The sequence below is a fragment of the Danio rerio genome, chromosome 4 (genome assembly GCF_052040795.2).
Source record: "Danio rerio strain M-AB ecotype USA chromosome 4, GRCz13ab, whole genome shotgun sequence".
NCBI classification, from domain to species: domain Eukaryota; kingdom Metazoa; phylum Chordata; class Actinopteri; order Cypriniformes; family Danionidae; genus Danio; species Danio rerio.
Window position 1 is genome coordinate 49642638 of NC_141024.2, and position 15180 is coordinate 49657817.

General features: G+C 45.7%; 1 protein-coding gene and 5 non-coding genes across 6 annotated transcripts in view; 2 read left to right on the forward strand and 4 right to left on the reverse strand.

Moving 5' to 3' along the window:
* The window catches only part of LOC137490965 (protein NLRC3), a 766684-nt gene that overhangs the window by 366442 nt on the left and 385062 nt on the right, over positions 1-15180 (reverse strand). The gene's annotated exons all lie outside the window — the stretch shown is intronic.
* LOC137494473 (U1 spliceosomal RNA) lies at positions 4148-4311 on the forward strand. Its single transcript, XR_015486877.1, has one exon. It is a non-coding gene; the product is annotated as a U1 spliceosomal RNA (small nuclear RNA).
* Positions 7490-7562, reverse strand: trnav-aac (transfer RNA valine (anticodon AAC)). Its single transcript has one exon. It is a non-coding gene; the product is annotated as a tRNA-Val (tRNA).
* trnal-cag (transfer RNA leucine (anticodon CAG)) lies at positions 8864-8946 on the forward strand. Its single transcript has one exon. It is a non-coding gene; the product is annotated as a tRNA-Leu (tRNA).
* trnav-cac (transfer RNA valine (anticodon CAC)) lies at positions 10023-10095 on the reverse strand. The gene has a single exon. It is a non-coding gene; the product is annotated as a tRNA-Val (tRNA).
* On the reverse strand, positions 12935-13007 carry trnav-aac (transfer RNA valine (anticodon AAC)). Its single transcript has one exon. It is a non-coding gene; the product is annotated as a tRNA-Val (tRNA).

Genomic DNA, 15180 nt, shown 5'->3' on the forward strand with positions numbered 1-15180 from the left:
TGAAAATCTTTCTCATTTTCCTTTAAAAACATTTTCACATTATTCCTTCATTCGAATCTATGATTTCAAAACTTTCTGGATCCACACCTACAAATGTTTCCATAATTTATCGTCCACCCAAACTAAATAATGAATTTCTAAATGACTTTGCTGCTTTTTAACACATATTACCACCCTCTCACCTAATATTATGGTTTTAGGAGATTTTAATATTCATGTGGATAATTTTAATAACTCCCTTACAAGTGATTTTATATCCTGTCTTGAGAGCTTTGGACTTCAACAGCATGTCAATGTTCCCACACACTCTAAAGGACACACCCTCAACCTCATCTGCTGCTCTGGTGTTTCACCCATTGACCTCTCTGCTGAGGAACTCCCTATAACGGATAATTTTCTCCTCTGATTTAATTTTGCACTCTCTCTTTCTTCCACCAAATCTCTCCGTACTATTTCCTTCCGTAACATAAAACATATTAATTTAAAATCCTTTTTTTGCTAGTATTAACTCTCTTCCTGAAATTACTAACCTTTCATCACCAAATGATTTAGTTTCTCATTACAACACTGGACTTCACTATAAGTCTCTGTAATAAAGTTCACGGCCCTTTGGCCGCCTGGAAGAAGGAGGCGGAGAACCGACGTAGTTTAAAATTATTTATTAATAACAGGGACGGCAGCTCCTCACGGAGACAATGGGGGGGTTGGCGCCACAGCCCCTGCGAGACCTATATGAGATGGGCCGAGAGAACAGGAGATGAAAAAAACGGAAAGACAGAGTACACCAGGAAAGGGGAGAGAGGAAAATGAAAAAAAAAATTGGGGTTCGGTTCTCCAGACACGCTGCCACTCGGTCCTCCACCAGCTGAGAGATGCGATGACGTGCTGAGAGCCCTGTGGAGGAATCTATCCACCCGTCTGTCTTCTGGCGTCCGGCGGCGGTTCTCCTGGCTGGCTGGCGGCATCTCTGGTCTCCTGCTCCGCTTCCGTGGATGGATGCAGGCTCTGGCATCATGGTGGATCGCGGCAACTCCCCCGGGTTCTGTGGGATGGCTCCCTTCAGCACTTTCCCCTTCGGTGGTGAGCCCTGCGTCTCCTGCTCCTCCCCATGCTGGGAGACGGCAGCAGGCAGATCCTTTCCTCGCCAGCCTCAGGCCGCCCCGGCACTCTGGGCAGAAGAACAGGTTTCTCCCCCAATCTGGTTAACTCCCAAACACTCGCCCCTCTCTCAGCGGCAAGGGCATCTGGACAACGCGTCCCTCCTTCTCCCGGGCTTCGGCACCACTGTAATAAAGTTCATGGCCCTTTGGCCGCCAGAAAGAAGGAGGCGGAGAACCAACGCAGTTTTAAAATATTCATTAATAACAGGGACGGCAGTCTCCGTGTCTAAACCAAAACGGACGGACGGCAGCTCCTCACGAAGACTGCCGTCAAACTGAAAGCAAAAGTAAAATATGTCCGGGCCCGGTCCTCTCTCGGCTTCCTCTGCCATAGTTCCTCCTTTTATGGTCCAGAGCTCCTTCCGTGGGATCCGAGGCAGGTGCGCACCGCAGGTGTATCCACTTACGCGGTGGCCTTACTCCGTTCCCACGGCTCTCGGCCACGCCCCCTCGCCACAGTCTCATATGGATTTTTTGAACATCTGACAGAAATAAAGTCAATCAGGTAAGCAATGAGCGTAGCTGCTGCTGCTTCTCTTCTGTTTCTGCATATTAACAGCAGGTGTTCATCATCAGTCCTCAATCATCACTTAATTAAACTCATCATCGGCTCATTAACTTTACTCTGCTGCTGAGTAAATTTTGCTCATATGCTCAAATTTTGCTCATTTGCTCAAATTTTGGATCATATGTTTTGTCCCAGCTAAGATCTTAAAATGTTCTTTACTTCTCATAGTAACAAATAATGATAATAATTGTCATGGTCACATATATTGCTGTATATGAAGGGATATTTATTTATTAGCATGATGGTTGCTATATTTTAATGAAACAACTGTTTACTATGTGAATGGAGCTATCAAACCGACACGAGCGTTGAAAATAATACATAAGCTAAACTTTTTCAGGTTTTGTGCAGCCATATATACATATAAGTAATATCACAGTATAAAAATAACCTACAACACGAAATCTCTAGGACAGGTGAACTTTCTGACGACACAGCGTCACCAGCACAGACCAAACACTGCACAAAGAATGAGATATTTCAAACATGATGTGACCTTAGCATTAATGTAACAATAAAAATAACTTACTGCACAAAATCTCTGTAATGGATGAACGTCTGACAGCGCAGCGTCAGGCACACAGACAAAATAATGCACACACAGTGAAATATTTTAAATGTGATGTGAGCAAAACATACTGTTTATCAGAACAGGATAAAAATAACCTACCGCTCTAAATCACTATGACAGGTGTACTTGCTGACAGCGCAGCCTCACGAACAAAGACAAAATGCTGCACAAAGAGTGAAAAACTTCGAACGTGATGTAACCAGAACATATTGTGCATCAATATAACAGTATAAAAATAACTTACCACACGAAATCTCAACAACAGGTGTACTTTCTGAAGGCGCAGCCTCACGAATACTGCTCAAAAAGTGAGATATTTCAAACATGTCGTGAACAAAACATACTGTGCATCAATATAACAGTATAAAAATAACTTTCCACACAAAATCACTTTAACATACGAATTAATCTCGACAGCAGATGAACTTTCTGACCCGATAAATTGAGCATTTAGAGCAAGAGAAACTTTGGAAAATCCTCAGCGCTGATTGGCCCTGATTTTAAACTTTAGACAATGCATCCCTCCGATTAGCCCAGGGTCTAAGCAAACTGTAGACAATCGCGGCTTCTCGTTGGACGAGAGTCTACAGTCTACAGTTACCATTGCACATTCCCTGGGCAGATGTCTGCGAACTCCCCAAATGTGGGAATCTCGACTGCATAATTTCTGGTAGTGGGGGACTGCGTTCGCGCTCTCCCCTGAGCACAGTGGTTCAAGACAGAGTTCAGGCGGTAGCGTCGGGCCCGGCTGGAGCGGCGCTTCCCTCTCTTCCTCGTCCTTTGCCAAGCCTCTTTTGCTCCAGTAGAGCTGCGCGCGCCTGTGGAAGGCCTGCCAACCCGTCGCTGGAAGAGTCTGTTCTGACGCCGAAAACTACTCGAAAGGTCCCCCCTCAAAGCGGTTTGACCAGGTGAAGGAACACGCAAAGAGAGCCCCCGGTGGCTTTTGTCCGCCAAGCGAGTGTGCCCTGTGGAATGTCAGGATTTTATTTGCCGGCCTCCCGCTGTTACTGATGGAACGAATGCAGACCGTGTGAAAGGTCATCATTTTATCTGCCATTAAGTAAGCGAACGCTTCTGCTCGGATCAGAGGTAACTTTGTTTCAAGAACTGCAATCTTTTGCAGACGTCTGTGGCGTTTTAGGCAGAGGGACGGTTCTAAACCAATCTGAACCAGAGGCAATTTCGCAGCCAGCCGTCGGTGGTTTCCCGTCCCAGGAATGTAAGGTGCTTGCAGCGAGAGGTTGTTTCGTTAGCGCTTCCGCTTTCGTCAGTGAAGTTCTTTTGCGGAACGTTTGTAGATCCCGTCGTGTTCTTCAAGCTATGTCGTTTGAGCACTGTGCTGATAGGCTGACGTAAGAAAACAGGACACAAAATATACAAGGCAAGAGTGCAAAGCACGGAGCTCTAGGCAAAGGCGGTCCGAACCGCAGCAAAGCAGGAGGTCGACATGTCCAAATAGACCAAATCAGAAACTAAGCAGAGAAAAACGACATCTGTAGAGAAAGAAAACAGATGGAGGAAAAGAAAGAAAGAACAGGAGGATCCCCTCCCCTCCCCCCATAGAGGGTCTGTTATCCCCAGATCGAGTGCGTCCAGTGGAATCCATGTGTTGGCAGCCCCAACTGATGACAAAACACAAAGCAAGCATCTGGAGGAAGCTCAAACTCTTCATGCGTTGCCACAGTTACTAGCGAGTGGTTTGCAGGCACAGGCACGTCTGCTGCAAGTACAGCGCCGTCAGGGGACAGGGGTTGCTGGCCCATTCCCCATGCTCGGTTGCTGGGCATCACCGCCCTGGAGTACGGCCGATAGAAAACGGCGGCTGCCATTTGCGCCAGCCGGCAACTCATACCTACCTGGCAGGGGAGATACCATGATCAAGAAGGTGGTTCACCTAGGGCGAGGCTTGGCCATTGCACTCCGGCCACGCTGACCCCTGCGAATTCCCCAAATGTTGGAATCTCGACGTTATAATTTCTGGTAGTGGGGAACTGCGTTCGCGCTCTCCCCTGAGTACAGTGGTTCAAGACAGAGTTTAGGCAGTAGCGTCGGACCCGGCTGGAGCGGCGCTTCCCTCTCTTCCTCGTCCTTTGCCAAGCCTCTTTTGCTTCAGTAGAGCCGCGCGCGCCTGTGGAAAGCCTGCCCACCCGTCGCTAGAAGAGTCTGTTCTGACGCCGAAAACTACTCGAAAGGTCCCCCCTCTAAGCGGTTTGACCAGGTGAAGGAACACGCAAAGAGAGCCCCCGGTGGCTTTTGTCCGCCAAGCGAGTGTGCCCTGTGGAATGTCAGAATTTTATTTGCCGGCCGGCCGCTGTTACTGACAGAACGAATGTAGAACGTGTGAAAGGTCATCATTTTTTCTGCCATTGAGTAAGCGAACGCTTCTGCTCGGATCAGAGGTAACTTTGTTTCAAGAACTGCAATCTTTTGCAGACGTCTGTCGTTTGGGGTTTGCAGGGAATTTTTTCGTCAAATCCTCGTACAACGTCAAGTCATGACATTTGACAGATCCACGCCCTAGTATCATGGGTCATCCAGTGAGCAGAGAGCCATAAAACAAGGATAAAACAAGGCGTACGCGTTGGTCAATCGAGCGGACAAAGCCAACTCAGCGTGACAAGCTCCCTGCAGGTATTAGGGCCAATTTACAATCCGGGCCCGACACAGCTGTACAGGTCCTTGCGAAATGTCCCCTTTCGTCACATTTGAAGCACCTGAATTCTGGGCGTTCCTTCATCACATTTTCTGAGCTTCTGCATAGTCGACAGGTTTTTACCTGATTGGTGTGCATGACTCTAAAGTGCTGTGGCGCTTCCGCCGTCTCGATTTTGGTACTGTATGGTAAGGAGACCATCTCTTCCGGAAATCTGTTTTTTACAAACCTTGTTCCATCTTCTATGTTTGTGCCAGGATACAATCTTCTTTTAATTTTAGATATGGGGTAAACTCCCCATCTCTCTAGCTTGCTTAAAATTTCTTCATTTGCTAGGTAAACAGGCAGATGCTTGAACGAAACAACATAGTCTCTGTTTTGTAACCTCCGTACTTCAGATTTCACTCCTTTAATTGTCAATCCATTGTCTATTAAAATTTCGGTGTCATCTTCAGTCTCCATTGTTACTTCATACTCCCTTTGTTTGTTTGGGTCTCACCGCCAGCATTCTTCCTTCTCCAATCAGCTCCGTGACTGCTTTGGTTATATCAAATCTTCTTGCATCTTTTACATTTTCTACTTCTACAGTTACTGTTGCTTCCTTTGTGCATACTCTTCTTTGTACCTCTTGCTTATCCTTACCTTTCTCACCTCTTCGTTGGCCGGGCTCTTCATTTTATTTATCTCTTTGTCTGTTGTCAAGTCCATTTTCTTTCCCTCTCCGTCTATTATCCAGCCCATTTTCTTTATCCTTTCTTGCAAGTCCCTCCATTTCCATGTCGTTGCCGGGGAATCTGTCCATGATTAAAAATAAAACACACTACATAACCACCCTTCAGTCAGCAAAATGCTGCTGTTAGGTGGTTTTTAAAGACAAAAAGAAAACAAACAAACAAAAACACTCAAGGTCAATAAACAAAAAGGTAGACAAACAAAATGGGGAGAGCCTTTCTCTCCTTACTGCTGCCAACTCACTTCCTGTTTGCTCTATAGCCCCCTCAGGGTGGTGTGGCCGTAAGCAATGACAGCTGTCAAGTGTTGGCTATTGAAACTAGGCGCAGTCCCAGGAGGCGAGCACAGATTAGCTGCCTGCAGCGCCAATGAGCTGGACAGCCGGAGCTGGGCAAGCTGTGAAGCACCAGATTCCATGTCACGGTACTGCGGTGTGGCTCCCAGGAGACAGCTCCTGCCAAGCTTGCATGTCAGGATGGCCGAGCAGTCTAAGGCGCTGCGTTCAGGTCGCAGTCTCCCCTGGAGGCGTGGGTTCGAATCCCACTTCTGACAAACCGAGCCTGCAGCAGTGCGCTCAGGCTGAATTCTTTAACTCTCTGCCCCCATGTCCGAACGATACAGTAACACTGACAAAGTGCCACATCACGCGGGCTTTAATGCAAGTGCACTGAAAGGGGATCAAAAGAATTGTCCTGGGATGGGGTTGCTTTTTAAGGTTTGCAGGGCATTTTTTTCGTCAAATCCTCGTACAACGTCAAGTCATGACATTTGACAGATCCATGCCCTTGTATCGTGGATCATCCAGTGAGCAGAGAGCCAATTGAGAATGTGCGTAAAAGCAAATCTGAATGTTTCCGCCCAGTTGCTAACAGGAGACCCTCCGCTTGTAAAGCCATCGTGATAACCACAGGAGCCTCCGGTTAGGGTGAGAGCACTGTCTTGTGGTGCCAGCGCAGAGAGACGGAAAGTCACTTTCCACAATGTTTTCATTCAATGTTCTACGCTGGTGGAATCACCTTCCCATTCCCACTCGGATTACGGATACACCGGTGTCCTTCAAGCGACAGCGAACACCCATCTCTTCAGAGTACACCCGAACCCCGGTGAATATCCCTCTCTCTAAAGAAAACGAAACTCCTACTCCAGCACTAAATTCTCTGAGCACAAACAAATTACTTGGAATAAATAGCCCTTTTTCGTATGCATTGCCTCGTCTTGTTGAATACCTCCACTATTGTATGTCGCTTTGGACAAAAGTGTCCGCTAATTGTATGCTTCCGCCCAGTTTCGAACAGGAGACCTTTAGCGTGTAATGCAAACATGATAAACACTACACTACGGAAACCAATAGGCCAGTGCTGCTTCAAGTATTTATAGTCTTTTTTTATAGAGCTGTCTTGTACAGTCTGCACCGTGAAGGGCCAGCAAACGCACTGGCCACCTGCTCATGCACAACACAAAGCTAAAAGAAATCAGATTCTACGCAAGTTTGCGACACCGCGAGGGGCGGTAAACACTGAGCTGAATTCAAACTTCTAGCCTCACACCGCTCTGCAGAAAGAATGTTTTCAGTGAACGTCAGTACTCAACAGAAGCCTGATTTGACAATTGTCATAAAAGCCAGAGGTTGTTTCCGCCCAGTTTCGAACTGGGGACCTTTTGCGTGTGAGGCGAACGTGATAACCACTACACTACAGTAACCTTCAGGCAGATCGAGCTGATAACCCTTTTTGATTGGGTGCCTGTCGACGATCATTGCTGGTGCGGCAGTGGATGCTATTATTTTCTCGCCAAAAGAACAGCACTGTTTCTGCTCGGTTTCGAACCGAGGACCTTTCGCGTGTTAGGCGAACGTGATGACCACTACACTACAGAAACCCAAAAAAAAAAAAACAAGGCGTACGCGTTGATCAATCGAGCGGACAAAGCCAACTCGGCGTGACAAGCTCCCTGCAGGTATTAGGGCCAATTTACAATCCGGGCCCGACACAGCTGTACAGGTCCTTGCGAAATGTCCCCTTTCGTCACATTTGAAGCACCTAAATTCTGGGCGTTCCTTCATCACATTTTCTGAGCTCATGCATAGTCGACAGGTTTTTACCTGATTGGTGTGCATGACTCTAAAGTGCTGTGGCGCTTCCGCCGTCTCGATTTTGGTACTGTATGGTAAGGAGACCATCTCTTCCGGAAATCTGTTTTTTACAAACCTTGTTCCATCTTCTATGTTTGTGCCAGGATACAATCTTCTTTTAATTTTAGATATGGGGAAAACTCCCCATCTCTCTAGCTTGCTTAAAATTTCTTCATTTGCTAGGTAAACAGGCAGATGCTTGAACGAAACAACATAGTCTCTGTTTTGTAACCTCCGTACTTTAGATTTCACTCCTTTAATTGTCAATCCATTGTCTATTAAAATTTCGGTGTCATCTTCAGTCTCCATTGTTACTTCATACTCCCTTTGTTTGTTTGGGTCTCACCGCCAGCATTCTTCCTTCTCCAATCAGCTCCGTGACTGCTTTGGTTATATCAAATCTTCTTGCATCTTTTACATTTTCTACTTCTACATTTACTGTTGCTTCCTTTGTGCATACTCTTCTTTGTACCTCTTGCTTATCCTTACCTTTCTCACCTCTTCGTTGGCCGGGCTCTTCATTTTATTTATCTCTTTGTCTGTTGTCAAGTCCATTTTCTTTCCCTCTCCGTCTATTATCCAGCCCATTTTCTTTATCCTTTCTTGCAAGTCCCTCCATTTCCATGTCGTTGCCGGGGAATCTGTCCATGATTAAAAATAAAACACACTACATAACCACCCTTCAGTCAGCAAAATGCTGCTGTTAGGTGGTTTTTAAAGACAAAAAGAAAACAAACAAACAAAAACACTCAAGGTCAATAAACAAAAAGGTAGACAAACAAAATGGGGAGAGCCTTTCTCTCCTTACTGCTGCCAACTCACTTCCTGTTTGCTCTATAGCCCCCTCAGGGTGGTGTGGCCGTAAGCAATGACAGCTGTCAAGTGTTGGCTATTGAAACTAGGCGCAGTCCCAGGAGGCGAGCACAGATTAGCTGCCTGCAGCGCCAATGAGCTGGACAGCCGGAGCTGGGCAAGCTGTGAAGCACCAGATTCCATGTCACGGTACTGCGGTGTGGCTCCCAGGAGACAGCTCCTGCCAAGCTTGCATGTCAGGATGGCCGAGCGGTCTAAGGCGCTGCGTTCAGGTCGCAGTCTCCCCTGGAGGCGTGGGTTCGAATCCCACTTCTGACAAACTGAGCCTGCGGCAGTGCGCTCAGGCTGAATTCTTTAACTCTCTGCCCCCATGTCCGAACGATACAGTAACACTGACAAAGTGCCACATCACGCGGGCTTTAATGCAAGTGCACTGAAAGGGGATCAAAAGAATTGTCCTGGGATGGGGTTGCTTTTTAAGGTTTGCAGGGCATTTTTTTCGTCAAATCCTCGTACAACGTCAAGTCATGACATTTGACAGATCCATGCCCTTGTATCGTGGATCATCCAGTGAGCAGAGAGCCAATTGAGAATGTGCGTAAAAGCAAATCTGAATGTTTCCGCCCAGTTGCTAACAGGAGACCCTCCGCTTGTAAAGCCATCGTGATAACCACAGGAGCCTCCGGTTAGGGTGAGAGCACTGTCTTGTGGTGCCAGCGCAGAGAGACGGAAAGTCACTTTCCACAATGTTTTCATTCAATGTTCTACGCTGGTGGAATCACCTTCCCATTCCCACTCGGATTACGGATACACCGGTGTCCTTCAAGCGACAGCGAACACCCATCTCTTCAGAGTACACCCGAACCCCGGTGAATATCCCTCTCTCTAAAGAAAACGAAATTCCTACTCCAGCACTAAATTCTCTGAGCACAAACAAATTACTTGGAATAAATAGCCCTTTTTCGTATGCATTGCCTCGTCTTGTTGAATACCTCCACTATTGTATGTCGCTTTGGACAAAAGTGTCCGCTAATTGTATGCTTCCGCCCAGTTTCGAACAGGAGACCTTTAGCGTGTAATGCAAACATGATAAACACTACACTACGGAAACCAATAGGCCAGTGCTGCTTCAAGTATTTATAGTCTTTTTTTATAGAGCTGTCTTGTACGGTCTGCACCGTGAAGGGCCAGCAAACGCACTGGCCACCTGCTCATGCACAACACAAAGCTAAAAGAAATCAGATTCTACGCAAGTTTGCGACACCGCGAGGGGCGGTAAACACTGAGCTGAATTCAAACTTCTAGCCTCACACCGCTCTGCAGAAAGAATGTTTTCAGTGAACGTCAGTACTCAACAGAAGCCTGATTTGACAATTGTCATAAAAGCCAGAGGTTGTTTCCGCCCAGTTTCGAACTGGGGACCTTTCGCGTGTGAGGCGAACGTGATAACCACTACACTACAGAAACCTTCAGGCAGATCGAGCTGATAACCCTATTTGATTGGGTGCCTGTCGACGATCATTGCTGTTGCGGCAGTGGATGCTATTATTTTCTCGCCAAAAGAAGAGCACTGTTTCTGCTCGGTTTCGAACCGAGGACCTTTCGCGTGTTAGGCGAACGTGATGACCAATACACTACAGAAACCCCACAAGTGCTTTCACCAGCGAAGTTAGGCCTGCAAGGATAAAACAAGACGTACGCGTTGGTCAATCGAGCGGACAAAGCCAACTCGGCGTGACAAGCTCCCTGCAGGTATTAGGGCCAATTTACAATCCGGGCCCGACACAGCTGTACAGGTCCTTGCGAAATGTCCCCTTTCGTCACATTTGAAGCACCTGAATTCTGGGCGTTCCTTCATCACATTTTCTGAGCTCATGCATAGTCGACAGGTTTTTACCTGATTGGTGTGCATGACTCTAAAGTGCTGTGGCGCTTCCGCCGTCTCGATTTTGGTACTGTATGGTAAGGAGACCATCTCTTCCGGAAATCTGTTTTTTACAAACCTTGTTCCATCTTCTATGTTTGTGCCAGGATACAATCTTCTTTTAATTTTAGATATGGGGAAAACTCCCCATCTCTCTAGCTTGCTTAAAATTTCTTCATTTGCTAGGTAAACAGGCAGATGCTTGAACGAAACAACATAGTCTCTGTTTTGTAAACTCCGTACTTCAGATTTCACTCCTTTAATTGTCAATCCATTGTCTATTAAAATTTCGGTGTCATCTTCAGTCTCCATTGTTACTTCATACTCCCTTTGTTTGTTTGGGTCTCACCGCCAGCATTCTTCCTTCTCCAATCAGCTCCGTGACTGCTTTGGTTATATCAAATCTTCTTGCATCTTTTACATTTTCTACTTCTACAGTTACTGTTGCTTTCTTTGTGCATACTCTTCTTTGTACCTCTTACTTATCCTTACCTTTCTCATCTCTTCGTTCGCCGGGCTCTTCATTTTATTTATCTCTTTGTCTGTTGTCAAGTCCATTTTCTTTCCCTCTCCGTCTATTATCCAGCCCATTTTCTTTATCCTTTCTTGCAAGTCCCTCCATTTCCATGTCGTTGCCGGGGAATCTGTCCATGATTAAAAATAAAACACACTACATAACCACCCTTCAGTCAGCAAAATGCTGCTGTTAGGTGGTTTTTAAAGACAAAAAGAAAACAAACAAACAAAAACACTGAAGGTCAATAAACAAAAAGGTAGACAAACAAAATGGGGAGAGCCTTTCTCTCCTTACTGCTGCCAACTCACTTCCTGTTTGCTCTATAGCCCCCTCAGGGTGGTGTGGCCGTAAGCAATGACAGCTGTCAAGTGTTGGCTATTGAAACTAGGCGCAGCCCCAGGAGGCGAGCACAGATTAGCTGCCAGCAGCGCCAATGAGCTGGACAGCCGGAGCTGGGCAAGCTGTGAAGCACCAGATTCCATGTCACGGTACTGCGGTGTGGCTCCGAGGAGACAGCTCCTGCCAAGCTTGCATGTCAGGATGGCCGAGCGGTCTAAGGTGCTGCGTTCAGGTCGCAGTCTCCCCTGGAGGCGTGGGTTCGAATCCCACTTGTGACAAACCGAGCCTGCGGCAGTGCGCTCAGACTGAATTTTTTAACTCTCTGCCCCCATGTCCGAATGATACAGTAACACTGACAAAGTGCCGCATCACGCGGGCTTTAATGCAAGTGCACTGAAAGGGGATCAAAAGAATTGTCCTGGGATGGTGTTGCTTTTTAAGGTTTGCAGGGCATTTTTTTCGTCAAATCCTCGTACAACGTCAAGTCATGACATTTGACAGATCCATGCCCTTGTATCGTGGATCATCCAGTGAGCAGAGAGCCAATTGAGAATGTGCGTAAAAGCAAATCTAAATGTTTCCGCCCAGTTGCTAACAGGAGACCCTCCGCTTGTAAAGCCATCGTGATAACCACAGGAGCCTCCGGTTAGGGTCAGAGCACTGTCTTGTGGTGCCAGCGCAGAGAGACGGAAAGTCACTTTCCACAATGTTTTCATTCAATGTTCTACGCTGGTGGAATCACCTTCCCATTCCCACTCGGATTACGGATACACCGGTGTCCTTCAAACGACAGCTAACACCCATCTCTTCAGAGTACACCCGAACCCCGGTGAATATCCCTCTCTCTAAAGAAAACGAAACTCCTACTCCAGCACTAAATTCTCTGAGCACAAACAAATTACTTGGAATAAATAGCCCTTTTTCGTATGCATTGCCTCGTCTTGTTGAATACCTCCACTATTGTATGTCGCTTTGGACAAAAGTGTCCGCTAATTGTATGCTTCCGCCCAGTTTCGAACAGGAGACCTTTAGCGTGTAATGCAAACATGATAAACACTACACTACAGAAACCAATAGGCCAGTGCTGCTTCAAGTATTTATAGTCTTTTTTTATAGAGCTGTCTTGAACGGTCTGCACCGTGAAGGGCCAGCAAACGCACTGGCCACCTGCTCATGCACAACACAAAGCTAAAAGAAATCAGATTCTACGCAAGTTTGCGACACCGCGAGGGGCGGTAAACACTGAGCTGAATTCAAACTTCTAGCCTCACACCGCTCTGCAGAAAAAATGTTTTCAGTGAACGTCAGTACTCAACAGAAGCCTGATTTGACAATTGTCATAAAAGCCAGAGGTTGTTTCCGCCCAGTTTCGAACTGGGGACCTTTCGCGTGTGAGGCAAACGTGATAACCACTACGGAAACCTTCAAGCAGATCGAGCTGATAACCCTTTTTGATTGGGTGCCTGTCAAAGATCATTGCTGGTGCGGCAGTGGATGCTATTATTTTCTCGCCAAAAGAAGAGCACTGTTTCTGCTCGGTTTCGAACCAAGGACCTTTCGCTTGTTAGGCGAACGTGATGACCACTACACTACAGAAACCCCACAAGTGCTTTCACCAGCGAAGTTAGGCCTGCAAGGATAAAACAAGGCGTACGCGTTGGTCAATCGAGCGGACAAAGCCAACTCGGCGTGACAAGCTCCCTGCAGGTATTAGGGCCAATTTACAATCCGGGCCCGACACAGCTGTACAGGTCCTTGCGAAATGTCCCCTTTCGTCACATTTGAAGCACCTAAATTCTGGGCGTTCCTTCATCACATTTTCTGAGCTCATGCATAGTCGACAGGTTTTTACCTGATTGGTGTGCATGACTCTAAAGTGCTGTGGCCCTTCTGCCGTCTTGATCACATGTTTTTTGATTTGTCAGGGAAACCAGAGCACCCAGAGGAAACCCACACGAACATGGGGAGAACATGCAAACTCCACACAGAAACACCAACTGACCCAGCTTAGGCTCGAACTAGTGACCTTCTTGCTGTAAGGCGAACATGCTACCCACTGCACCACCATGCAGCCACCATACACATTTTTTCCTAAAATGTATATATATTTTAAGTCTCAGCTCTGCAATTTAACTATTTTTGTGGCAAATATTTTTTCATTTTCTTTCAAACAGTAGGCTGAAAAAAAAAAACTAATTTTAGAATAACAATTAAATTGCCGGCAATGTGGTGGCGCTGAGGGTAGAACGTTCGCCTCACAGTAAGAAAGTCGTTGGCTCGAGCCTCAGCTAGGTCAGGTGGCATTTCTGTGTGGAGTTTGCATGTTCTCCCTGTGTTTGTGTGGGTGTCCTCCGGGTGCTCTGGTTTCCTCCACAAATCCAAAGACATGTGGTAAAGGTAAATTGAGTAGGCTCAAATATATATATATGTGTGTGTGTGTGTGTGTTTGGATGTTTCCCATTGCAGCTGGAAGGGCATCTGTTGTGTAAAACATGGATGGTGCTGGATAAGCTCTTGGGTTATTCCATTGTAGCAATTCCAGACTAATAAAGGGACTAAGCTGAAAAGAAAATTAATGAATTTAGTCGGAATTTAAAGGTTTTTGCATCTGATTTCAATATTTTTTTTTTTTTGCATTATAAGCTAAGCTTATTGCGCTGTAGGTTTTTGCTTCTACATTTTACCAACAGTAAACCGGAGCATTATTGAACAAAGAAACATATAAAAAGAACCCTTCCTTTTCATTGATACAACCTTTATGCAAAAATCTCCAAAAATGAGCTCTCTACACTTTTGAGCGAACTCTGTTCATTTTCCTGGTGTGAAGCTGATTCTGTTAAATTGCTCCCTGTTAGCAAAGTACAGCTCTGCAAATGCAGCGAGCTGGGCCACTGCATTTTGAGAGACACCTTCTCTCTGGAACGCTCTGGTCATGGTTGCTCCACGTCTTGTCAGCTTCAAAAGCCTTTTGTAGCATGTATGACATCACAAACATTATTAGCTGAAAAACTATTTAAAACAATTAATACCTTCATGACCAAATAATTACAATGCAACCACCTATCGTAAGCCTATTGAGCACATAAAATTATATAAGTATCAAATGCACATTTGTTTGTGTGTGTGTGTGTGTGAGTGAAAGACAGCATGTAGTAGTGTGTGTAAGAGAGAGAGAGCCAGTACATGTTTATGAGAAAGCATGTAGAAGTGTGTGTGTGAGAGGGAGGGCTTATCTTTGTGAGTGAGAGCATGTACATGTGTCTGTGAGATGTCTATGTGTTTGTGTTGGCAACATTGTATCATTTACAGTCATGCTAAAAAGTATTTCTGAATTGAATTGAGATAGAATGTAGGTGTGTGTGAGAGAGCATGTACAAGAGTGAGTGTGTTAGTGAGAGTGTGTACAAGTGTGTGTGTGTGTGTGAGTGAGACTAATTAGTTAGTGTTGTGCTGAAATTTGATATGTCCTGAAAACTTGTCAGACCAGTTATTTACTTTTTGGTTTTATTTATTTAATAAATGTATATGGTATTTAAGCAAAGTTTTAGGGGAACTGGATATAATTATAAAGAATAATATTTTGTACATAATATAATCAATTTTATTTTAAAATTTTATTTTAAATAATAATAGGCCTACACACACACACACACACACAGTCTAAAAATTGAATATTAAGCATGTAATATACACCCAGTTTAAAGTATGTAGTTTCCAGAAGCACTCAAACTGCTCAAGGCTGGGCTAATGCTGAGGTTTCATCTTTGGGTGG